A 26,381-nucleotide genomic window follows, 5' to 3' on the forward strand; every position below is an offset into this window, starting at 1 on the left:
TATAAATTTCTATATCACATTCAAAATTCGAAATTGCTGAGTGATAGGAACCTTCGACCGCTTGATTCATGTGTATATTCATATTGTATACTGTAGACTCAGCAAAAATTGGCTTGGAATGCGGCAACTACGCATCCCAGGCCTTAGACAACGAAACCAGCGAAAAATTTTATTATTTCAACTCTGAGTCTGACTGTACGTAGTTGAGGGCAACACCATTTCATTTTATTTTGAAGCCCGTAAGTCCAACCTCTCAAAAAGTCTACGTCAGTTCCTTTTTGTAGATTGTCATTTCAAGTGGTAAATGCCATAACGTAAACGGTAGTGAGCACTTTCGCAGGCGAATCGACTCGTGATTTTTTAAGCTTTCCCCCTACCACCAGCTATATATATATTTTTTAAATTTCCCTTCGATTTTCAGATTCCCCGCCTTGATCTTAATGAAGTCGTCGAAAAAAGAGGCAAGACATGTAGCGTCACAGGTAAGTCATCATTGAAAAAGGGGCGTAACCTACGATATAATCAAAACCGTAACGATCTTGGTCAAGATCAGTGACATTGGTAATGTGACGACATAAATGTAAACAAAGTGTCAGTCGTCATAGCTATACTGCTTCATCTAATTATGTTCAGTCAACGGTACTGGCAGTGACGTAATAAACATATCAAAATAGAGCTGTGTTAGTTCTTATTAACATTAAGATAAATCAGCTGTGGAGCACAAAATGATCAAAGTCAACGTTATGACATTACAGGTGTTGGTCTGTAGCTTTGTTGTGCCAGTGTTTCAATCCATATCATATACAGGTATCACCGTACTTTTACAACACTTGCAATATTGGAACTTATAATTGTGATCTGTTTTGTTTCATTCTTTCCCATACTAGGGCCGGTTGAAACAGTGATCAGGGTTATTTAAAACACACGCAAATAATACAAAATATAGTATTGCAACATGTTTCATTTACCATTAATTCTAATTATATGCATAATTATGGCATCATATGATAACATTAATCAATCTTAATGGTTTTAATGCTTATAAAGGCATTTCTAAATAATAAATTAAAACATTTCTTCAATTAAATAAACATAGCCTACAGAGTGAACTAAAATCGAACGTTCCTTCAATCAATTAAACATTTAGCTTATGGATCAATCTGAGTATTCTGAGTCACAGTAGCGGCAAACACAGCTAAGACCACCTTCTGTGCATTATTCGTGAGCCCACTGTTTACAAGTAGTGCAATGAATCCACTTTTCTCCGTAGATGCTCTCTGAATATGCTGATAAGCAAACAGTACATGGCTTTCTTCATTTTCTGATGATCTACATCTACATCTACATCTACATTGATACTCCGCAAGCCACCCAACGGTGTGTGGCGGAGGGCACCTTACGTGCCACTGTCATTACCTCTCTTTCCTGTTCCAGTCGCGTATGGTTCGCGGGAAGAACGACTGCCTGAAAGCCTCCGTGCGCGCTCTAATCTCTCTAATTTTACATTCGTGATCTCCTCGGGAAGTATAAGTAGGGGGAAGCAATATATTCGATACCTCATCCAGAAACGCATCCTCTCGAAACCTGGCGAGCAAGCTACACCGCGATGCAGAGCGCCTCTCTTGCAGAGTCTGCCACTTGAGTTTATTAAACATCTCCGTAAAGCTATCACGGTTACCAAATAACCCAGTGACGAAACGCGCCGCTCTTCTTTGGATCTTCTCTATCTCCTCCGTCAACCCGACCTGGTACGGATCCCACACTGATGAGCAATACTCAAGTATAGGTCGAACGAGTGTTTTGTAAGCCACCTCCTTTGTTGATGGACTACATTTTCTAAGCACTCTCCCAATGAATCTCAACCTGGTACCCGCCTTACCAACAATTAGTTTTATATGATCATTCCACTTCAAATCGTTCCGTACGCATACTCCCAGATATTTTACTGAAGTAACTGCTACCAGTGTTTGTTCCGCTATCATATAATCATACAATAAAGGATCCTTCTTTCTATGTATTCGCAATACATTACATTTGTCTATGTTAAGGGTCAGTTGCCACTCCCTGCACCAAGTGCCTATCCGCTGCAGATCTTCCTGTATTTCGCTACAATTTTCTAATGCAGCAACTTCTCTGTATACTACAGCATCATCCGCGAAAAGCCGCATGGAACTTCCGACACTATCTACTAAGTCCTTCCTGAGTGATATTCTTACGTTTTTAAATTTTTTTTACCTTTTCCTTCATCCAATCTTTTCTTAGCTTGCTTAGCCTTGGTCCGTTTCTGTCTTGTTTCATGTTCTTTTCTTTGCTCTTCTTTCTGTGGTGTAAACAGCATAAATTGTAGACTTTAAAGTTTTTCGCCCTTTAGGCCCGCAATGTTTCCTAGGGGGAGCTTTCGGCAATGGCCGTAATGCTTACGGTGTAAACAAAATAACATCATTAGAAATTGTTTGTGCACTTGTAGACGGTCTAAGTTAAGTTTCCTGAATGATAATGTTGCTGCGAAGTCTAGGTGGTGCAGCCCTATTTAAAGTTTCTTGACGTTCGTCGATGTTTTCTTGCTTGGTTGTTGGAACAGGTGAGTTACTGATAGCCAGTTGTTGAACCGTTGACTCTGACACTCCAGACTCAGCTGTAATTTCGGGATTATGTCTGTCCGTTAAAAATGAAGGTGCAAAATCGAGCTCAGTAAACAGCTCCCGATTATATGGGGAAATTCCCGTTTTGCAAAAGACGGCTTGAATTTTGGAAGATGTCAGAGCGAGGGCATAGCAGACGCTACAATCTCCAGAATGTCATAAATCGACATTGTTTTTTCTGGATGGCTTCGCACCCACGCATCATAGGTCGAGTTGGCAGCCTTCTTCAAAGATCCATGTGCAGATCGATCAAGTGGCCGGAGTTTGTGAGAGCAATAGGGAAGGAAGGACAGTAAGAAAATCCCATTGTTCTTGTAAAACTGCCGTGCGTTAATATTAACATGTGAGGAGTGGTTATCAAATTTGACTAAACTTCATGAGATGGAGATACATTTGCGTGCTTCTTGAAGTGTTCCTGGAAATTAATGTATGATTCGTCCTGCATCCAACCAGAGGAATTTGCTGTTCCAGTAGACCCTACTGGCCAATCCATAACAAAACAGCCTTGGAAAAATGAAGAATGGAGGAATAACATTACCAATGGCGTTTGCTGCAGAAGTTGCTGTCACTGAAGTACCTACTTGACGAGCACCACGTCTAGCTACAACTCTGTCTGGTACTTCAACGGTTGTTATGCCTGTTTCATCGGTGTTGTAAGTGTGTTGGGGTTCAATGTTATGATGGTCCATGACAGTGACCAGACAGTCATATAAAATATTGACGTTGGTTTTATTAAAGCTAATAGCTCTGGACAAGTTTTTTCCTTGCGCGGCGTGTACGGACAGTTCAGGGTTTTGTCTCATAAACATCCAAAACCATTCTACTGTGGCTGCCCACTTCGTACATAGTAGTGCCTGCTGCATCAGCATCCCACTTCACGTCCAGCCAACACGGGATGCCTGCATCACAGGGTGTATATCCATCAGGAAAACCTATATCGACTGTAATGTCAACACAAATACTTACCGGTGGCCACAACTCAAGACAACATCAGGTCTCCACCAACGGCCGCGGGGACAGCTACCCACTCGCGGAGCCCGCAGAACAGCTTCGCCGGATGTCGCAGCTAGCCCAGTACACTGATACGCTAGGCATGTGATCACAAATAGTTCCGGCAGATACGTCCGCCAAACGGGCTTTATAGGGTGGCGCACTGCCAGCAAAGGGCAGTTCGACGCACCACTTGAAAGTATGCAGAGCTGTTGCCACAGCCTGACGCCTCTTAAGCTGGTGGTTCTCTTGCAGATGGACTTGGTATAGTCGACAAACATCTTGACATTGTAGAATTGTTTTATTGTGATCTCTCCCCTTGAAAAGACGGTTTTTTTCTATTATTATCTGTTATTTGATATTTGTGACAATCCGCAGCTGGGATCGAGTCTGTAGTTCTTTTGAAGATTGTATTATTGTTTCGTTTTGGTGAGTCCAATAAATTGTTTTCAGACTTGTGTTTTCCGCATTTCTATTCTGCTAGCGCAGATACTACACATTTCTCACCAGCCATTTCCTTGTCGTCCCAAGTTCGCGGTCACGACAAATTATACGTAATGGTAAGTTCGTACGCCAATTCTCTCAACTCTTTCTTAGATAGTTCAAGATACTCATCTGCACAATTAATCAAATATGTTAATAATTCTTGCTCCTGTTCTTCATTACATACTCTGTTGTGTGCTCTGCATCCCATAGCTTCAGTATCCTCACCAGGTGCATCTCACTTTCGCATACATCTCAGTAGAGAACAGCGATTTATTCCATGCATGTCCACTGCTATTCGTAGTGAGTTTCCAGCTTTTGCCTATTCATATGCATCTTTATACCTCGACAAATCAATATCCCCTCTGGATATCTTTCTCACCCAAACTCTAGGCATCTGCCAAACAAAACAAAAATAATATATTGACTGTTTCAATCATACCCACAAATTGTTTCAACCATCTCCAGCCCCATGTTGGGTAAAAGGTTATAACAACACATTAAAAGAGTCATTATTCCGAACTCTACAAGCTACATAAAAGTCACAAACACATACCCAATATTTTGAATTAAATAAAATACGCGATATTAGCATAAATGTCAAAAAAAATACTTTTGGCAATGTGAACGCAATAGGACCTCCTATTGGGAGTAGCGCAGCACTGAGATTCGCGTTCAGACCAGGCGCCCGATTTGTTGCCCCATTGCACCCCCACTCTCTGTGTAACCGTTCCAGAGATATTTACTTTGTTTCACCCGTCCTTTGTTTCAACCGCATCCAGTCTACCCTACTGCGAAAGCAATGTCTAGGAGTCCTCTCTGGAAAATCTTGATCTTGGGACTTTTTTGTTTTCAACTCGTTCATCGCGCGGACCACAGGGGGAACGCTTGGTACCCCAGACCGTAGATGAAACCCCCAGGAGCGGGTTTGGTGGGCGCGGACCGCAGAGGGAACACCTAGAACCGCAGAGGACGGAAAACGGAGCAGCAACGCTCCAGCAGGTCGCAGGGAATGGGCGCGGACCACAGAGGAAGCGCCTGCAGCCGTTGGTGGAGGGGGAAGGCCATAGGCATAAATACTGGACCAGGTCCACTCAAGGAGCAGTCTCAGGTCGCACATGATGAAGGTTACGAGCTACGTGGCCGAAATATCGTGCAAGTACGACGCTGATGTCCGGCAGAACACCCGACAACCCAAGATGTCATTAGATCGCTGGGAAAGCCTGAAGAGTTACAGGTTTAATTCAAATTACTTTGTGTGTTTGTGTGCTTGCGTGGTAAAAAATTTTTCGGATCTTTGAGTATTTTCGAATTAGAAAGGGGTAGTATCAAATTTTAATAATGGTAGAGTGTAACATCCCGTAGGCGGTTGTCATTTGTACTAAGACATCGGTAGGCTCGCATTGTAATATCTGTATAGTGGCGCAGTCGTGGTCATTTGATTGCTTAGTTCGTAAGTAATTGTTCATATATCGCAGCTCAATCTGGCGCTGATGACGCAACTGTTCAGTCGCATATTGCTGTTTTATTTGTCGCAACTCAATACGTCCAGATATTAGCAGTAGGATGAATAAGGTGTGTGCGTGCTGTGTGCGGGCGCAGGAGGAACTGGCCGCGGTTCGCGAGCAGCTGAGCGTGCTGTTGGCCACGGTCAGTCGCCTTCAGGCTGCTGCCTCGAGGTGCAGCGACGGCGGAGGGTCTGGCACGTCGCTTGAGACACCCCAGGTGCTGCGTCCGCTGACTCAGCCGCCGAGGCACTTTCTAGCGTACTCGGCGCTTTGGGGCCGCCCTCACCTCAGGGTGAGTGGCGGACTGCAACGCGCTGGCCGGAGTGGCTGTGAGGTTCTAGGCGCTGCAGTCTGGAACCGAGCAACCGCTACGGTCGCAGGTTCGAATCCTGCCTCGGGCATGGATGTGTGTGATGTCCTTAGGTTAGTTAGGTTTAATTATTTCTAAGCTCTACGCGACTGATGACCTCAGAAGTTAAGTCGCATAGTGCTCAGAGCCATTTGAACAATTTGACTGCAACGCGTTCGTGTCGCTCGAGGCGCAGGGTCAATGTGGAGGCTGGCCGGCTGGCCTCGCCCGTTCATCCTGTCAGTGGGCAGGTGGCCGCTCCTTCAGCGGGGCCCGAGCAGGCACACGGGAGCAAAGGCTTGCTGGTTATTGGGAGCTCCAACGTTAGGCGGGTGATGGAGTTCCTTAGGGAAATAGCGAACAGGGCTGGAAAGAATTCCAATGTGCACTCGGTTTGTCTGCCGCGGGGCCTCATCCAAGGTGTGGAGGCGGGCTCGCTTGCAGCTATCGAGCGTACGGGGTGCAGTCGTCTGCAAGTAGTTGCTCACGTCGGCACCAATGATGCCTGTTAATGTTCATATTATTTCCTCCTCCCAAGACGCTGTCCGTTCTGTCCAGTTGCTGTTTAACGTTCTTTGCTGACAGAATTACAGTGTCATCGGTTAACCTCAAAGTTTTTATTTTTTCTCCCTGAACTTTAATTCATACCCTAAATCTTTTTTTGTTTCATTTACTGCTTGCTGAACGTACAGATTGTATGCCGTCGGTGAAAGGCAACAACCCTGTCTCAGTCCCTTCTCAATCACTGCTTCCCTTTCATGCCCCTCGACTCTTACAATTTCCGTATTAGCTGTAAACAGCCTTTCGCTTACTGTCTTTTACCCCTGATACATTGATCATTTCAAGGACAGTATCCAGTCAATATTGTCAAAAGCTTTCTGTAAGTCTACAAATCCTATAAACGTAAATTTGGATTTTCTTAACTTGTCTTCTAAGGTAAGTAGTAGAGTCAGTATTGCTTCGCGTGTCCCTACGTTTCTCCGGAATCAATGACTTGTTAAACTGACAGTTCGCTAATATTCATACTTGTCAGCAACTACTTTCTTTGCAGCTGGAACTATTACATCCTTCTTGAAGTCTGAGGGTATTACGCCTGTCTCATACAATGGAAGAGTTTTGCCACCGGTTGGCTCTCCCAAGGCTATCAGTAGTTCTCACGGATTTTCGTCTACTCAAGGAGCCTTTCGGCTTAGGTCTTTCAGTGTGCTGTCAAATTCTCCACGCAGAATCATATCTCCCATCTCATCTTCTTCTACGTCCTCTTCTATTTATATAATACTGAAGACAAGTCCATCTCTCTCTTGTATAGACACTATATATGTTTCTCCCACCTTTCAGCTTTCCCTTCTTTGCTTAGGACTGGTTTTCCATCTGTGCTTCTGAGATTCGTACTGCTACTTCTCCTTACTTCTAAGGTCCCTTTCATTTTCCTGTAGGTGGTATATACCTTTCTCCAAGTGAAATATGATTCGCAATCGTTACATTTGACCTCTAGTCATTCCTGATTAGCCATTTTTTACTTACTGTCACATTTTTCCCGGGACTTATTTCAAATAAAGTGGCTATCTACACATCCATTTATAATGAAAGATAGCCTGAAAAATCTAATAAGCTACAAGAACTGCTTCGAGGAACAACATCCATGGAATATTTACAGAAAACATGCAGGAGGTAATGCTACGTGCTGATTCATTAAGACAGTACACAAAAAGATTCTCTTAACTAGTGCAGTCTTGATTGGAAAGGCATGACCAGTTATGCCGTACATCACCTATGCCACTTTCTACAGAATCGTGGTTAAACTGAGGAACTTTTTTATCAGTTTATTACAGCTAGGGGATTTTGCAATAGTTGTTCATTATATTACAGTAAAAATGTTTATCTTTTGTTACCCACAATACAGCACGATTATGTGATGATGTTACAGGCTTTCAGGGGTGATGGCGAGGATGAGAGGAGTAATTGTAAAAATTTGAGACAAGGGGCTCTGGTCCAGGTACCACCGAGTCGAAAGTTATAATCGAAAATCCTTCAGATACCTCTGACAAAGGAATACATGTACCACTGCTATTGTTGTTAAGTCTGTGGGGTAGGCAAATTTCAGAAGTTTAAGTGTGGACCAAAACTAGAAAAACTGTCCATTAAACGTCCGTATCTTAAAACCTATGAGGACTTGTTCATTTTTCGCTACAGTGAGACACACCTCATCTTCTGAGCAAGTGCTCACTGCTCGTAAGGTTTCAATTTTAGAGTGCATATTTACTGGATTGTCTTTTTTTGTCCCTACTACCTCCTTCCAAAATATGGCAAGCGAAGGGATTGCAGTAGAAATACGTTTCACTGTATCGAATGCGAACAAGTGCTCAAAGTCCTTGGGATACGTGTTTTAGAGCTCGTGTTTATTAGATATTTTTTTCTTGTTTTTGTCCATACTATCATCTCTGAAAGTATCTTACTCTACAGTCTTAGCAGCAATAGTACCGGTACATATATTCCACTATCAGTTGCATCAGAACGATTTTCGATTACAATTTCCGACCCAATCGTTTCCGAACCGTGTTCCTTAACTCAAACTGATGCATTTATCTTTTACGTCATCCGTGATAGTTTGTAACGTCGTCACTGAATCAACCTGTAATTTTATCCGACTGTACGCTTTTAGTTACCTTAATCGTATTTAATAGTGTATCGATCTGATACGTATGCAGCAGTGACACCAAACGAGTCTACGACACGAACATACTTTTTGTGGCAGCTGTATCCCTTTCGTTATCTACATTAGCGCCGTTCACGTGATGACTCTACCGACACTATAGTGTAATTTTTAGCTGTCTTTGATGATGCCTAGCTGATTTTGTTTGTATCTCTTAACGATGCCACTATGTCTTTATTATATTGGGATATCTTTTAAAGAAGTATTCTCCATCACATTTTTCAGGGAATTTCTTCTGCATGTCAGAAAGTAATTCTTCTCACTACGTTATAATTATTGAGGAAAAGCTGAAGACTGTCCATTAGTTGTATTTGGTCTCCCTTTTTCTGCAGATCTGAAAGTGGGCACCACTGACCGAAATCGACAGCCTGAGGAGAAACTTTTGTGATCAAAGGCTGGAACAAAAGGATCACTATTGGGTGGTGGACTCTGGAATAGTGTTTACTTAGCTTCACAGTGTCTAACGATGCTTTGAGTGAATAACTAAGCAGTGGTACTGACATACAGCTTCCTCGGATATCATACACTAACTGTCCGAAGCAAAGGACTGATTAGGTAAATCCTTCCTTGTGATCCAACTGTCAAGTAACATGTATTTCCAACTGTACTAATAGAAATTTTAACACCAACAATAAAACAATGAACGCTGTATTTCCTCTCACTCAGTAGATTGCAACCAGCGCTGCTTGAACGTTCACCACTTTTCTTTAATCAGGAAGGTGTCCTGACTCTGGATGCGCCGGCCCGTTCTTCCAGCGGAGCTATCTCAGCCGGTGAATAGCTTTCCGCCTGGCTGCTGGCTGACGGCCGACGCCTCCAACGTCTCCGCAAAGAGTCGCGACGCCAACGAATCCAGAGAGGCGGCGCAGATTACTCCGCGGAAAAGCTGGGCACCTAGCCACGGAAACACGGAAGAGTACTCCGCCGAAAGCATTCGCGTCTCCATGACGTTTCACAGTCGGAAGACATGGAACAGCACTTGCTAACCTCAACATTACTTCACGCTGGTGCCGTCTTATTCATTTGTCCCCTTCCTGTCTGTACGAGGAAACACCGAGCATATGCTGAATTGGGACACCTTATTTCTAGATACTGTAGCTTAATTCCCTGCGACATTGCTGCGATGTGAAACAGCCAAATTTATTTCTCAATTTTAGGTACCTACTGATGCAGTTACTACGAGGGGGCATTCAGTAAGCAATGCAACATAATTCTTGCCTCTGCCAGTTTCAGTTGAAAAAATGGGGAATTTGCAGTGGGACATCGTGAAGTATTCCCGCTTCATCCCCCATAGCATCATGTAGTAAGTGTAGACCAGATATGTCTCAGATTCAAAGATACAGTATCGCCAGCAATAGATAGATTCATGTCGCATAAGTTAATAAGAGACGGTACTGATCCACCATAGTACACAAAACACGTCAGAACACTGCTGCAGAAGCAAAGAAAAAAACAAGCCAAATTCAGAAGAACGGAAAATCCCCAAGACTGGCTAAGTTTCGCAGAACCTCAAAATTTAGTGCGGACGTTAATGCGAGATGTATTTAATCGTTTCCACAATGAAACATTGTCTCAAAATATGGTAGAAAACTCAAAGCGATCCTGGTCATATGTAAAGTACACCAGCAGAAAAAAAAAAAAAAAAAAAAAACTGTCAATACCATCACTGCGCGATAGCGATGGAAATGTTACCGATGATAGTGCCACTAAAGCGGAGTTACTAAATACAGTTTTCCGTAATTCCTTCACGAAAGAAGACGAAGTAAATATTCCAGAATTTGAAACCAGAACAGCTGTTAGCATGAGTGACATAAAAGTAGATATCTTAGGTGTTACGAAACAACTCAAATCACTTAAGAAAGGCAAGTCTTCCGGTTCAGATGGTATACCAATCAGGATCCTTTCAGAGTATGCAGACACAATAGCGCCTTTCTTAGCAATCATATACAACCGCTCACTTGACGAAAGGTCTGTTCCTAAAGATTGGAAAATAACAAAGGTCACACCAATATTCCAGAAAGGAAATAGGAGTAACCCATTGAATTAGAGACCCATATCACTGACCTCAATTTGCGGTAGGATTCTGGAGAATATACTGTACTCTAACATTATGAATCACCCTGAAGAAAATGAAATTGATACAGAACCAACAGGGATTCAGGAATTATCGTTCTTGTGCAACACAGCTAGCTCTTTATCCCATGAAGTAATGAGTGATGTCGACAAGAGATCTCAGATCAATTCCACATTCCTAGATTCCCAGAAGGCTTTTGATACCATTCCTCACAAGCGACTATTAATCAAATTGCGTGCATATGGAGTATCATCACAATTGTGTGACTCGTTTCCTGATTTCCTCTCAGAGAGGTCACAATTCGTAGTGATAGACGATAAATCATCGAGTAGAACAGAAGTCGTATCTGGCGATCCGCCAGGTAGTGTCATATGCCCTCTGCTGTTCCTGATTTACATAAATGATCTAGGTGATAATCTGAGCAGCCCCCTTAGATTGTTTGCAGATCACGCTGCAATTTACCGTCTAATAAAATCATCAGATGATCAATTCCAATTACAAAATGACCTAGAGAGACTTTCTGTATGGTGCGAAAAGTGGCAATTGGCACTAAACAAAGAAAATTGCGAGGTCATCCACATGGGTACTAAAAGAAATCCGATAAATTCTGGGTGTACTTTAAATCTCACAAATCTAAGGGCTGTCAATTCGACTAAATACTTTGGAATTACAGTTACGAACAACTTTTTTTAACTGGAAAGACCACATAGATAATATTGTGGGGAAGGCGAAACAATGACTGCGCTTTGTTGGCAGAACTCTCAGAAGATGCGACAAACCCACTAGAGAGACAGCCTACATTACACTTGTCCGTCCTCTTCTGGAATACTGCTGCGCGGTGTGGGGTTCTTACCAGGTAGGATTGACGGAGGACATCGGAAAGTGCAAAGAAGGCCAGCTCGTTTCGTGTTATCGCGCAATAGGGGTGAGAGTGTCATTTATATGATACGCGAGTTGGGGTGGCAGTCATTGGAACAAAGGCGGTTTTCTTTGCAGTGAGATCTATTTACGAAATTCTAATCACCAACTTTCTCTTCCGAATGCTAAAATATTTATTTGACACCTACCTACGTAGGGAGAAATGATCATCGTAATAAAATACGAGAAATCAGAGCTCGACCGGAAAGATTTAGATGTTCCTTTTTCCAACGCTCCGCGCCATTCGAGAGTGGAATGGTAGAGAAGCAGTATGAAAATGGTTCGCTGAATCCTCTGCCAGGGACTTAAGTGTGAATTGCAGAGTAACCATGCAGATGTATATGTAGATGTAGATGCAGTTCCTATATATGGCGGCACTGTAAGCCTTGAAAATGGCACCTGTAACGGAAATACGTTCCAAGCAGACAGTTGTCACTGAGTTTCTTTTGGAAGAAAACCAGAGCATCGCAGATAATCATAGGCGCTTGCATAATGTCTATGGAGACCTGGCACTGAACAAAACCACGGTGAGTCTTTGGGCGAGGCGCCTGTCATCAGCGCAACAAAATCGAACAAACCTGTCCAATTTCCCGCTTCTTGGCCGGCCACACAGCTGTGACTCAAACAATGTTGGAACATGCGGGCGCTCTCATTCGAGGTTACCGACGGATCATAATCGAACACCTCGCTGCTCAATTGGAAATCTCTGTTGGTAGTTCTGAAATACTCGTCCACCAGTTGGGGTACTCAAAGGTGTGTCCGCTGGGATCCTCGCCGCCCAACACATGACCGTAAACAGCAATGAAGAGCCATGTGTGCGAAATTGCTTGCGCGTTACGAGGTTGATCGTAATAATTTTTCGTCGAAAATTGTTAGAGGCGACGATAAATTGGTTCATTACCTCTAACCGGAAACAAAGTGGCAATCTCCTCAAAAGAAAAACGTCAAAACCACGCCCTCAGCCGGTTAAGTGATTGCGATGATCTTCTGGTAGTCTGAAGCGGTTATTCTGTCTGATGTCCCCCGTCATGGAGCAACGATCAACTCTGACGTGTATTGTGCTATCCTCAGGAAACTCAAGAAAGGGTTTCAGCGTGTTCGTTGCTATAATATTGAAAACCACTTTATCCTTCTCCATAACAATGCAAGCTCTCACACACATCTGCGGGCCAGCTGGGAACTCACACAACTTCATTGAACTGTTCATCCTCATCCCCCTACAGCCCGGATCTTGCATTTCCCGACTTCCATCTGTTTTGCCCAATGAAGTATGCTCTCTGCGCTAAGCAGTACGTATGTGATGGTGATGTTATTGATGCAGCAAGGCGTTGGCTCCGATCTGATCAGTAGACTGATATCATGCTCGCACAAAGCCACACCGCATTAAGCTGATTTTAAGACCGTTGCACTGAACGTAGTTTGTACCGAAAAAGAGGGTTTGTAGCCAAAAGAGTGGTGAATAATATGGTGTACTGGAATCTTCAATAAAACCAACCTGCTTTCAGAAAGTGTTGTATTACTTATTGAATGCCTCAGTTGAGAGTCTCAGTAGTAGGAAGGCGGAGTTCTGCAAGAAGTGCCCGTTTGAGCTCTATTGGCCAAAGCAATCTTCAGTAGAACGAAAAACCAGTCCAAAGCTGCAAATTTTTACTTTTTATTCATTCAATGTCTATTTTCCTGCCGAGACCCATCTTCAGATCATCATAACATAGTCGATAGTGGCATTTCCGAAGATGTCAGGAATATGCAATGAACATTTACAGTGCATACAGACAACTTTGGACCGTTGTTTCGTTCTACCAATTAACAGAATTTGCTGACCCAAGCTACTCCAGCATGCTGAAAGTTCGTAATCTTCATTAGCACTTGCTGCCTAAGAATGTGGGTCTAAAGATGCTGATGACTGGAGTATTGCCCAAGGATAATCTCTCTGCAATATTCCGGGGAGTAATACCAGGCAACAGTTGATTGAGATCTGCACGTCGAATGACAACGTCATGCTCAGAGATCCAGGTGTCATGCAAGAAGAGTATATTGCTTCACAGTACAGATTTTCACCGGGTCCCCTGCTTTCATCCCATACTCAGCCACAAGAAGTCGTAGACATCATTCTGATGCAAATGTACATATAGCAGTGAGACTGTCGGGTCATACTTTGACCTGACATGCGAAGTGGTGAGTTTTTCTTTTCCTTTTCATTTATTTGCAGAGGCTAACGAATGAGTAAGGACGCATGTAAGGATACGTAATAAGGTTCTGAAGTTTTGTGTGTGTGTTTCTAACAAGTAACGATGGAAGACAGGGTTGTGAGATCTTTTTGTGAACGCTGAAATGAAAAAAAGTGCAGGAAACGGTTAAAATATTTCCCAAAATAGCGCAAATTTTTGAAAGAATGACACCGAGTGACAATGTATTTTAAGTCAGAGGGCAATGAACATTCTTTAATAGACCAAGAATACGACAGTCCGGAAAGAAGTTGACTTTTAAAAGTAATTCTAGAGGAAAATTGTCGAAAAAAAAAGCAGTGGACCCTGTTGAGCTAGTCAAGAACAGTAAGTCAACGTGTTTTTGGGCAGAAACGAAAGAAATTTTCATATTAGTTGCGAACCAGAAAGCAGAATGCAACACGTTTAGTTGCGCAATTAGTAGCGATTTTTTTGAGTCTATATTCTCATATGTGGTGTCCATAATTGAAGTTTCAGTTTCAAAACGGTATAAAAAGAGAACCACTGCTCAGAATGATGGCAAATTTGAACAGCGTATTATTGACGCAGGGGGAAACGTCATGGGAAAATAATTAACCGTAATTTCACCAGTAGTTGGCACTGTAAGCGTGTTAACGCAAATGAGTGTGTGTGTGTGTGTGTGTGTGTGTGTGTATGTGTGTGTGTGTTTGAGGGTTACGGGCGCTAAACAGCGGGGTCAACAGCGCCCAAACGCAAATGAAGTAGGCTCCAAAAGACAGATGAATCACAGTAAGATGGCTATGATTTGAGTTGCGCTGTACACCATCCGTACTGTTCGATGTTCATGACTTCACGAATTAACCAGTCAGCAGTTGTGTCACAGTTAGTTAGGTAAACCGATCCACTACAGCCGGCCGCGCTGGCGGAGCGGTTGGCGCTGCAGGCCGGAACCGCGCGACTGCTACGGTCGCAGGTTCGAATCCTGCCTCGGGTGTGGATGTGTGTGATGTCCTTAGGTTAGTTAGGTTTAAGTACTTCTAAGTTCTAGGGAACTGATGACCTCAGAAGTTAAGTCTCATAGCGCTCAGAGCCATTTGAACCATTTAAACGATCCACCACGGCAATGTCGAACCACATCGGAAGGGAGAGATCAGTTTTTAATAAAAGCACAAAGATATCGGTTTTCATTTCTCCTGATGCAAAAAATCGCATAAAAAAAGAAAAATTACATCGGTTTTTAACTGTCCCGGGGCCAAACACCACATAAAGTGCAAAAAGAGATCGGTTTCTAAATTGTGGTGTGACTGATGCAACACATGTTCAGTATGCTGTCCACAGTTTTTTGCCACAAGCTGAAATCGAGGAAAAGCATATTCCGCAACAGATCGGAGTGTCTCGGGCGTTACATTCAGAATGCGTTGCGCAATGCGTGTCTTCAATTCAGCTACTACTTTCGTAACTGGAGCAATGAACACAGCATCTTTCGTATAACCTCACAGATAGAAGTCACACGGATTAAGAACGGGTGGTATGGACGGCAGGCTGTAGGGAAATGACGGCTGGTAATTCTAGCATCTCCCCGGAATTCCTCCGCAGCAGGCGCTTCACTGGCTGTGCACTGTTGGACGGAGCGCCATAGTGCACAAAAATGATACTACCCACATCTCCACGCTGTTGAAGGATTGGAATGACGTTCGTGAGCAAGAGACTCTCGTAGCGTTTACCAGTGACGGTACAGGTAACCGGACCTGCAGGAGTCGTCTCCTCGAAAAAATACGCCCCTTCGATAAATGACGCTGTCAACCCGCACCACACAGTCACCTTTGCAGAGTGAAGTGGTACCGATTGATGGACTTTTGGATTTTCCGTTTTCCCATATTCTGCAGTGCTATCCTTGGAAATGGATTTCGTCCGTTCACAAAATTTTGCAGGAATATTCATTGTTCACTTTCATGAGAGCTAGAAATTCCAGAGCAAACATTTGTCTTGCTGCCATGTAAGCAGTAAGTACCTCCTGGACATGTGTGATTTTGTGTGAATAGCGATTCAGAATGTTTTGTAGTATTTTATGCACGTTGCTCGCAGCTATGCCAACGGCCTTGCCGCAGCGGTAACACCGGTTCCCGTCAGATCATCTAAGTTAAGCGCTGCCGGGCTGGGCTAGCACTGGGATGGGTGACCATCCGTTCTGCCGAGCGCTGTTGGCAAGCGGGCTGCACTCATCCCTTGGGAGGCAAATTGAGAAGCTACTTGAGAAGTAGCGGCTCCGGTCTCGGAAATTGACATACGACCGGGAAAGCGGTGTGCTGACCACATGCCCCTCCATATCCGCATCCAGTCACATCCGTGAGCTGACGATGACACGGCGGCCGGTCGGTACCTTTGGGCCTTCATGGACTGTTCGGAAGGACTTTATTTTTTAGTTTAGCTCGCAGGAATGTGTAAGGTTCGCGACTATTCCTGCAATGTTGCGGCCACATCTTCGACAGAGGTCGCATCAACTGATTTCCTCCTTCTACCACATTGGACTTCGAAAGAACCCCTCTTTCAAAATTGTGTAATCATTTTCTTCAGATCCTTAGCAGGCATCTAAACAATGCCTTTTTTCATGTCACTGAGTGTCCGGAACTTCTTCAGGGCTACCAGCGCACAGTCACCGTTCTTGTAAAAGCAGCATGCGATACGTCATGGAGACGTCATATTGGGCTTCTCGGACGCAAACTGAGGAACAGCCGTGTGCCGCGCGTCTGTTGGTTGTGCATATTCTGACGCTTACTGCTCCATCTATTGGTCAAACTTTCGTAAACATTTCTCTTGTTCGATGATGTTTCCCCCTGCATCAATAATATTCTGTTCAAATTTGACACCATTCCGAGGATTGGTTCCCTTTCTACAGCCTTTTAAAACTGGAACTTTAACTAGGGACATCCTGCACGTCTATCTGAATCTTAGTTTACATCGAGGTCTTCTTGGTCATCATAGTGCTAAGCAAACTGAAATCTCCTTTTTCATTTCCATTCACAGAATTTCCTACACAGTGGAGGAGACTGATAAATCAATATTTGGATCAGCACCCACATATGACAAGTACATGTGCGCAGCTAATCAGTGTACGAAGTAAGTAATGGTGTGGCCTTAATTCACTTCACAGTCAACACAAAAGCGACAGTGTTGCCAAGAATGATATTTAACTGAGGGAGGCAGTCTAATGAAGAATATCGCGATGTCGTTTGGGCAACGTGTTCCCTATCGACGGTAGTCCTACTAGTTAACGAACGGAAAAATTTATCATTTCTCACGAGACGTGATGATTAGACACGTGAGACAAATATGAATTTACGATAAGTAGGCGGAAAGCAACGGTACACTGCCTCCATCATTGTCCGTATTTGATTTGCCTCTGCCATCAACTTTTGCTTGACCACAAAGCAAAGAATAGCTGGAGTAATCAGGTTTTACCATGTTAATTTTTTCACTAAAATCTTACCTGGTTAGCGCGTCTGCCTAGTCAGCAGGAGACCTAGATTCAAATCCCGTCCACAGTACAAAATTTCATTCGTTATTCAGTCTGCATAGAAGAACAAGAGTTCCTTCGTTCGCTACTATGCAAGCTTCACTGAAGCGCCAGAGAAACGGGTATAGGCATGTGTAATCAAATACAGAGAAATGAAAACAGGCAGAATACGGGGCTGCGGTCGGCAACGCCTATATAAGACACCAAGTGTCTGGCGCAGTTGGTAGATCGGTTGCTACTGCCACAATGGCAGATTATCAAGATTTAAGTGAATCTGAAAGTGGTGATACAGTCGGCGCACGAGCGATGGCATATAGCATCGATGAAGTGGGGATTTTCCCGTACGACCATTTCACGAGTGTACCGTGAATATCAGGAATCCGGTGAAACATCAGATCGCTGACGTCGCAGCGTCTGAAAAAAGATCCTGCAAGAACGGGACCAACGACGACTGAAGAGAATCATTCAATGTGACAGAAGTGCAAACCTTCCGTAAATACCGAGCGAGGTGGCGCAGTGGCTAGCGCACTGGGCTCGCATTTGGAAGGACGACAGTTCAATCCCGCATCTGGCCATCCTGATTTAGGTTTTCTGTGCTTTGCCTAAATCGCTCCAGGCAAATTCCGGGAAGGTTCCTTTGAAAGGGCACGGCCGACTCTTCCTTCCCCATCCTTCAGTAATCCGATGAGACCGATGATCTCGCTGTTTGGTCTACTCCCCAAAAACAACCCACCCCATCCGCAAATTGCTGCAGATTCGAATGCTGGGGTGCCGACATCTGTCAGCGCGCGAATCATTCAGCGAAACACCATCGATATTGGCTTTAGGAGCCGAAGGCCCACTCGTGTTTCTTGATGACTGCACGACACAAAGCTTTACGCCTCGTCTGGGCCTGTCAACACCGACATTGGACTGTTTGACTGGAAACATGCTGCTGCTCCAACGAGTCTCGTTTCAAATTGTATCGAGTGGACGGACTTGTACGGGCTTGGATCCTGCATGTCCTGTTCAAGCTGGTGGAGGCTCTCTAATGTTGTGGGGCGCGTGCAGTTGGAATGATATGGGTCCACTGAAACGTCTAGATACGACTCTGGTAGGTGACACGTCTGATCATCTGCATCCACTCATGTCCATTTTGAATTCCGAAGGACTTGGGCAATTCCAGCAGGACAATACGACACCCCACACGTCCAGAATTGCTACAGAGTGGTGGCTGCAGGAACGCTCTTCTGGGTTTAAACATTTTCGTTGGCCACCAAACTCCACAGACATGATCATTATTGAGCATATCTGGGATGCCTTACAAGGTGCTGTTCAGAAGACATCTCCACCCCCTCGTAGTCTCACGGATTTATGGACAGTCCTGCAGGATTCATGGTGTCAGTTCCCTCCACCACTACTTCAGACATTAGTCGAGTCCACGCTACTTCGTGTTGCAGTATTTCTGCGTGCTCGCGTGGGCTCCACACGATATTAGGCATGTGTACCAGTTTCTTTGGCTCTTCGGTGTATGTCTGTTGTTTTGTTCTCTGCACAAGAAACATTGATCCTTCAAGATATGTACTAAAAGCAAAGCCAGCTTCTAACAACTCGTGAGCCTCTTCCGGGATACACCTTGAAAGCAGACGGAACAGAACACTTAAAAATGGCTCTGAGCACTATGGGACTCAACTGCTGAGGTCATTAGTCCCCTAGAACTTAGAACTAGTTAAACCTAACTAACCTAAGGACATCACAAACATCCATGCCCGAGGCAGGATTCGAACCTGCGACCGTAGCGGTCTTGCGGTTCCAGACTGCAGCGCCTTTAACCGCACGGCCACTTCGGCCGGCTAGAACACTTAGAAAGCAGTAGAACGGACTGACTAACTGGCTGTGAGGCCATGTCTAGTGTCGGGCGTGGACAGCTCAGTCAGGAAGAGCATTAGACGCTTTCGAGTCTCCGTTCGGCACAAAGATTTTATCTCAAAAAATTTCAAAGTACATGAACTTTCCTACGGTTACACTTTTTTTTGCTTATTATTACTAATGTGTTCTTACAGTATTTACTAATAACTTACGTATGTGTATACGGTGTGAATCAGCATTCCATCGCCAATCTTTTAGAGGATGCTCGTTACTAAGCAATAACGTAATTATGATTTATTCGCTTTGCTACCTCATCACCCTTATTTCTTAAAATAACGATGAAGAAGCATGTAATATGCAGTAACCCGTATGTACAACACACAACAAATCTCAGATGCAAAAGTGCAAAAGTACTGTGACGTGGTTGCCGTCAGTGCGGGAACAGCTCAACATGGCGTCGTTGCGCCGCTTTTCCACTGCATTCAGTGACCCCACACGTAAGGTGCACGTCTGCCAATTCTTCATCAGTGAACCTGTTCATGCTACTGCTACAACTGTTAATGTAGACCTAACACTACCGCAAAACAAAATCCTAGGCACAAGCGAGTAGTACTGAACGCAAATCTGAGGACAACGAGTTATAGGGGTCACTACGGTAGTCAACAGCAGATACCGTGAGCGAACGGAAACAAAGACACACCGCACACCGTGGACAACTACGTTGTTGTATACCGTTTTCAGTACACAACAGATACAAAGCTGAGGCAAGAAACCAAACGAAACCCAATGAAAGTATCTCCGGACAACGTTTGAAACTTCGTCGGTTGAGGTCTAGTTCACCCTACATAATATTTTGTTGTATTGACACTGAAATTGTAAAATGTATCATGTCTTTGAAACTTACAATATTACCGATCGGAAATATATGTTAATAAGTGGAGTTGAATTGAACACATAGATAACAGTTTGATCTTGTCTGTACTTAGAGGCTTGTGATTTATGGTTCAAATGGCTCTGAGCACTATGGGACTCAACTGCTGAGGTCATTAGTCCCCTAGAACTTAGAACTAGTTAAACCTAACTAACCTAAGGACATCACAAACATCCATGCCCGAGGCAGGATTCGAACCTGCGACCGTAGCGGTCCTGCGGTTCCAGACTGCAGTGCCTTTAACCGCACGGCCACTTCGGCCGGCCTGTGATTTATGAAGCAGATCTGCGACCTCGCTCATTATGTAGACTCTCGCTTATAACAGCGTCTAAGCGGAATATTAGTTAAATAAAACATAAATCCCCTCTGGTGGATTCCATAAGGTCACATCGGGTCTGTGGAGCTTGCCCTGTCACCGAAATCAGAGTTATTGATTTTTCTAACAACTTTCTATTATTGTTTTAGGGTAACGGTTGCTCCATTTAAATAATACACTATGTGATCAAAAGTATCCTGACACCCCCAAAAACATACGTTTTTCATATTAGGTGCATTGTGCTGCCACCTACTGCCAGGTATTCCTTATCAGCGACTTCAGTAGCCATTAGACTTCGTGAGACAGCAGAATGGGGCGCTCCACGGAACTGAGCCACAAGCGCATCATTGTTTCGACGTAATTTCCCTGGTGTTTCAATCTGCCTGCAGCTCACGGAAAGTGCACGGATTCTTCTGGAAAAAAGTCTTCTGGTCGTTTGCGCAGCCATACTACCGCCTGGTGCACCTGCTCATCGGAATGATATTTCCTTTCTTTCGCCGTATATTTGAATCGTCCAGACACGTGGCAATATTTGGGTGCTAGATCTGGAGGGTATAGCGGATGTGGAAGAATATCAAAATGAAGGTCAGTAATGGTGCAATTGTTGCATGGGCAGTATTATGTCGAGCACTTTCATGTTGCAAGAAGACAGCTGTGGTCGGACGTCAATGTCAGTTTCCTGTAATTGCACGCTGAGGAAGATTTTTCAACCAGTCAGAGTATTATGTACTTGGGATGATACTTCCTTTAGGCATGTAGTGTTCCTAAACAACGTATCGTTCACCCAAAAAGAAAAAAAATTTCCCTGCAGATGGCTGAATCCAGAATTTCTTGAATTTTGGAGATGGGGAATGGCGCCATTCTTGCTTGCTCTGTTGGTTTCTGGTTGGTGCTGTAGCGTAGGATTTGGCCAATGTCTGGGCTGGGAGTTGTGCAGGCTGAAGCGTATCATATAAAAATGTTTTATTTTTTATTACTTTTACAAATAAACCATACACCTGCAAGAAACTACTATATCACAGAATGTGTATGTAATATCAGTAACAGGAAAGCAGATGTTAGTTTTAACTCACAGACAGTATGCATAAGGCGTAATAAGTAACCTGTCTACTGCATTCATTTTTTCGAGAACCAAGCGCTGTATTAGGAAAGTGACACACCAAGCCGCCCATTCGAGTACAGAAGACACGCTCAAAAAGAAATGTAATAATATGCAGAGAGGAACCACATCAGATGCCGTGACAACAAATGCGCAGAGACAATGCTAAACATTGAGTGTGAAGACCCCACAGAAACTGTGAACCTGATGTGGAGCACAGAACGCGAAGGAGTTTGCAGATTGACTACGAAGCACTGTGAGGTGTGGCACAAAAGTAGGAGTGTAGCATACGCCCACCACCCCATAGTAGAAGATAATGTTGTTTGGTCCACGGTCGAAAAATATACAGAAGTGGGGCGGTTTTTGGAGGTCCGCAGGTGTTTCCATGCACCGAAGTGGCGAAATAGATTGATCACGTCTCACTCTGGAACAAGGGACATAGTAGATGGCGTCCTCTGTATAGAGGATCTGTCAAAAGTGGGTGTGGAGACCGCAGAGGCCGATCTGGTTGGAATACTTGGAAAAAGTATGCAAGATAATCTATGGCTTAGCCGAGAGCAAAGACAAGAGGTGGAGAAACAATCATGGAATTCAAAGTTACATTCTCGTTCCTACCGGGTAGTTGATAGTAATGTGTAATCAGGAGCCGACAAGGAAACATATTCAGTAGCCTGGAAGCACCTAAAAGCTGCAAGGGAAGCGATATAGGCGATGAGGGCAGCCGGAGTCATATCGCTGGCGACGTCGGATTATGAATCCGCTTGCGATTGTGCCTCTATGCGGAGGTGTTAAATGACCACATTGAGGCAGACGGAAAAAGGCCGGAACCTGCCCAGGACACATTTCGCCAATCTGGAATAGGCGGTTTCAGTAAAGTTGAGCTCGATCCATCACACTGGCATTTCGTTTACAACCGGATACCATACCAGCTTAAGGGCTCAAGTTCTGCATTTCTGAGAGCCCTCAATGGTACAATCACACCAGATATCAGGGGATTTTGTGTTGTCTGCATCGACATTATTGTCACGTCTGCATTGTCACATAAATCAGCTGCTGGCGGTACACCAGAAATACGGCGTGACGCTCGGACCTGACATAGCGAACCTGTGCGCAAACAGTGAGGTATATGTCGGGTTCGAGATCTCACCAAAAGGTACCCGTCGGAAAAGTGCAAATTGGTGGAAATCATGAACATGAGGCGGCCACCCTGTGTACTAGAATTAAGACTGATCTTTGGGCTGGTTACATTTTACAGGGTGTACATTGTCAACTTCGCGTAGATGTTGATTCCTCGATACGCGCTGCTGAAGAAGAGCAAGAAGTGGAGCTAGGGAAACAAGGAGGAAAATGAGTACAGTAAGGTTAAAATTGCGTCCCATGACAGTATTTGTCTGAGGCATCCTGATTTCTCAGCACCTTTCCAGCTCTTCACAGCGGCATTGGAGGATGTGTACCACAGGATGGCACGGATGGGAACGTGCTCATTGTGGCCAAACGTAGCCGGAAGTTATTGGATGCACAGATAGGGTATTTCGCTACCAAACTAGAAATGGTGCCCACTGTCTATGCTAAAAAACAGTTTAGGACATACTTGCTCGGAGGGAAAACTCGTCTATATATAGAGAGGTCATCGCACTCTGACGTTGCTAAGAACCTTCAGATACACGAGTAACAAAGTAATGTGCTGGGCCCTAGGGATTTAGGAATACGATCTGGAAATCGCTTATTGCCGGTGTAAACACAACAAATTTGCCGACTGGTTTAGACGAAATCCTTGGCGAAGATGTCGAGAGAGAAAGTAGTGAGGCTATAAAGCAATGTTACAACAAAGAGACCAAGCGTGCCCCCGACAGTATAGGAGAGAGTTAGCCACAGACCAAGCCCAACAGGATGATATCCGAAGAGTAAAGGGCTTTCTGCTGTACAGCGTTGGTGTAGAGTATGCACGAATGAAAAATATTGCTCTGTTGTGTACGGCTGAGCGGAGGGTACGTTTTCGGTGGCACGAAGTTGAACGCGCCAGTCGCCGAGGAGTGGGAACATGCGCTATTCGGACGGAAGATTGCGGAGGTAGTTAGGAAATGTGATATGTGGCAGTTTGTTAAACATCCAAACACGAATTTGCGAGGTAAAATACATGCCATCATTCCAGAAGCATCGAATGACGTGTCGTTTGTTGACCATTACGGTCTTCTGCCGAAGGGACAATTCGGACGGCAGTTTATTTTCGCTGTCGTGGGCGCATTTACTAAGCACGTCAGGTTTTACGCCACAGACCGCACCACAACGAAAAGCTGTTTCAAAATTTTTACGAAAGATTATGTGCGCACATGTGACTGACCCAAGAGGGTCCTCTCAGGCCATGCTATAATTTTCACGTCCCCGTGAAGGAAGGCAGGATTCAAAAGGGAAGGGATCAAGGTAGCAGTCTCTTCAATAAGAAAACCTCAATCCAGTCTTGCAGAACGACAAATGTGTCAGCTGGGAGTGTTCTTTAGGATATCGGTTTTCGTCGGACACAGTGCCTGGGTCCAGTTCCTACCGCAGGTAGAGAGATGCTTCAATGAAGCCGTGCGTTGCAATACGGGATAGAGACCAGTAGATCTACAGTTCCAGAAACCGAAGTCCGTGGCTGACAGGATTGTCGGCAGAAGCAGAGACACACCAGCAACGTGTGAATCGGGCCCGAGAGTCCATGATGGAGTAGGCGAGTAAAAGAATCTGAAGGGAGCAGAGAAAAACGATGAAGACTTACGAGACTGGGGACAGAGTCGTCGTGAGAATGCATAGGCTGTCGGATCCGGTAAAAAAGATAGCAAAGTCCTTCCACCTGTACGAGGGCCCATACTCGGTGCGACAGATAGTAGCATCCAAGGCCTACCCAATTTATGATGACAATTGCGACGTTGGGATATTTAAAGCCTGCAGCCTGAGAGCGTATGGTGCTCAATAGAATAGTGTACAGCAGTAGCGATATAGAGAACTGTAGATATGACTTAACAGCACGTTTGATGTTGTGAATAGTTTTTCTATGATATTTGTTTTGTAGGGCGGGCAACCACAGCCAAACTTCGACACCTTTTCAAAGAAAATTCCGCACTGGCTGTATGAATGATTTTTATTAAATCTGCGACCGGTTCCGCACCACTTATCGGTACATCCTCTGGCAATGCTATTTATAACATAGTAACGTTAAACATAGCCCTGTAGCTACTCTCCACCATTCACGTCCAATATACCGTCATCTGCTGAAAGTGGTCTGGCTACAGGGCAATGTTCAACGTTACTATGCTATAAATAGCATTGCCTGAGGATGCACCGATAAGTGGTGCGAAACCAGTCGCAGATTTAATAAAAATCATTCATACAGCCAATGCGGAATTTTCTACGATAGTAATTTTTTCGTATTTTTTGTGCGTGACTGGACTGTGGGACACTTGATGTGAATGTGGAGAGGGGATTTGACGGACGCATGTGTGTGAGCGTGGGTTTCGTGCGTCGTCGCGGTGCTGAGAGCAGCCGCCCGCATAGCGCCATATTGTCGTGCAAGCGCATTGCCATTTCCAAGTACGTTATTTTGTTGGTTTGTTTGTTATGTATACTTAATTGTAATATTATTTGTTCGTTTTTTATCATATTGTTATATGTTATCCTATTTATAACAATGGAATGACAGGGCACTGGCGTGCATGGTGAGAACTACACACGTAACAATATTTTATGAGATTTCTGTTGCAGCAAAAATAGACGCTCCAGAAGAACCTGAAGATCGGCAGAGAAGATGTGTTATCTTTGCAAAGTAGTGCATCACACATTGGTTGAGGTATGTTAGGCTTATTTTGCATGCTGGAAGTTGAGGGTAGGCTAAAATTATTAGACTGCGTAAAATTACGTATACACCTGTTTCTTTTATATAGATATATATATAGGGCTATTACAAATGATTGAAGCGATTTCATAAATTCACTGTAGCTCCATTCATTGACATATGGTCACGACACACTACAGATACGTAGAAAAACTCATAAAGTTTTGTTCGGCTGAAGCCGCACTTCAGGTTTCTGCCGCCAGAGCGCTCGAGAGCGCAGTGAGACAAAATGGTGACAGGAGCCGAGAAACCGTATGTCGTGCTTGAAATGCACTCACATCAACATTCATAACAGTCCAACGACACTTCAGGACGAAGTTCAACAAAGATCCACCAACTGCTAACTCCATTCGGCGATGGTATGCGCAGTTTAAAGCTTCTGGATGCCTCTGTAAGGGGAAATCAATGGGTCGGCCTGCAGTGAGCGAGGAAACGATTGAACGCGTGCGGGCAAGTTTCACGCGTGTATCTGGACATGCTGGAAAATTGGCTCATGCCACAACTGGAGACCGACAGCGCCGACTTCATCTTTCAACAGGCTGGTGCTCCACCGCACTTCCATCATGATGTTCGGCATTTCTTAAGGAAAACCGATGGATCGGTCGTGGTGGAGATCATGATCAGCAATTCATGTCATGGCCTCCACGCTCTCCCGACTTAACCCCATGCGATTTCTGTCTGTGGGGTTATGTGAAAGATTCAGTGTTTAAACCTCCTCTACCAAGCAACGTGCCAGAACTGCGAGCTCGCATCAACGATGCTTTCGAACTTATTGATGGGGACATGCTGCGCCGAGTGTGGGAGGAACTTGATTATCGGCTTGATGTCTGTCGAATCACTAAAGTGGCACATATCGAACATTTGTGAATGCCTAAAAAATCTTTTTGAGTTTTTGTATGTGTGTGCAAAGCATTATGAAAATATCTCAAATAATAAAGTTAG

The 26,381-nt window shown here is 44.3% G+C and overlaps 1 pseudogene; it reads left to right on the plus strand.

Moving 5' to 3' along the window:
* The first annotated feature begins 15,952 nt into the window (after positions 1-15,952).
* On the plus strand, positions 15,953-16,070 carry LOC126429438 (5S ribosomal RNA; annotated as a pseudogene).
* Positions 16,071-26,381: the final 10,311 nt, after the last annotated feature.

Source organism: Schistocerca serialis, chromosome 1, assembly GCF_023864345.2.
Source record: "Schistocerca serialis cubense isolate TAMUIC-IGC-003099 chromosome 1, iqSchSeri2.2, whole genome shotgun sequence".
NCBI lineage: Eukaryota > Metazoa > Arthropoda > Insecta > Orthoptera > Acrididae > Schistocerca > Schistocerca serialis.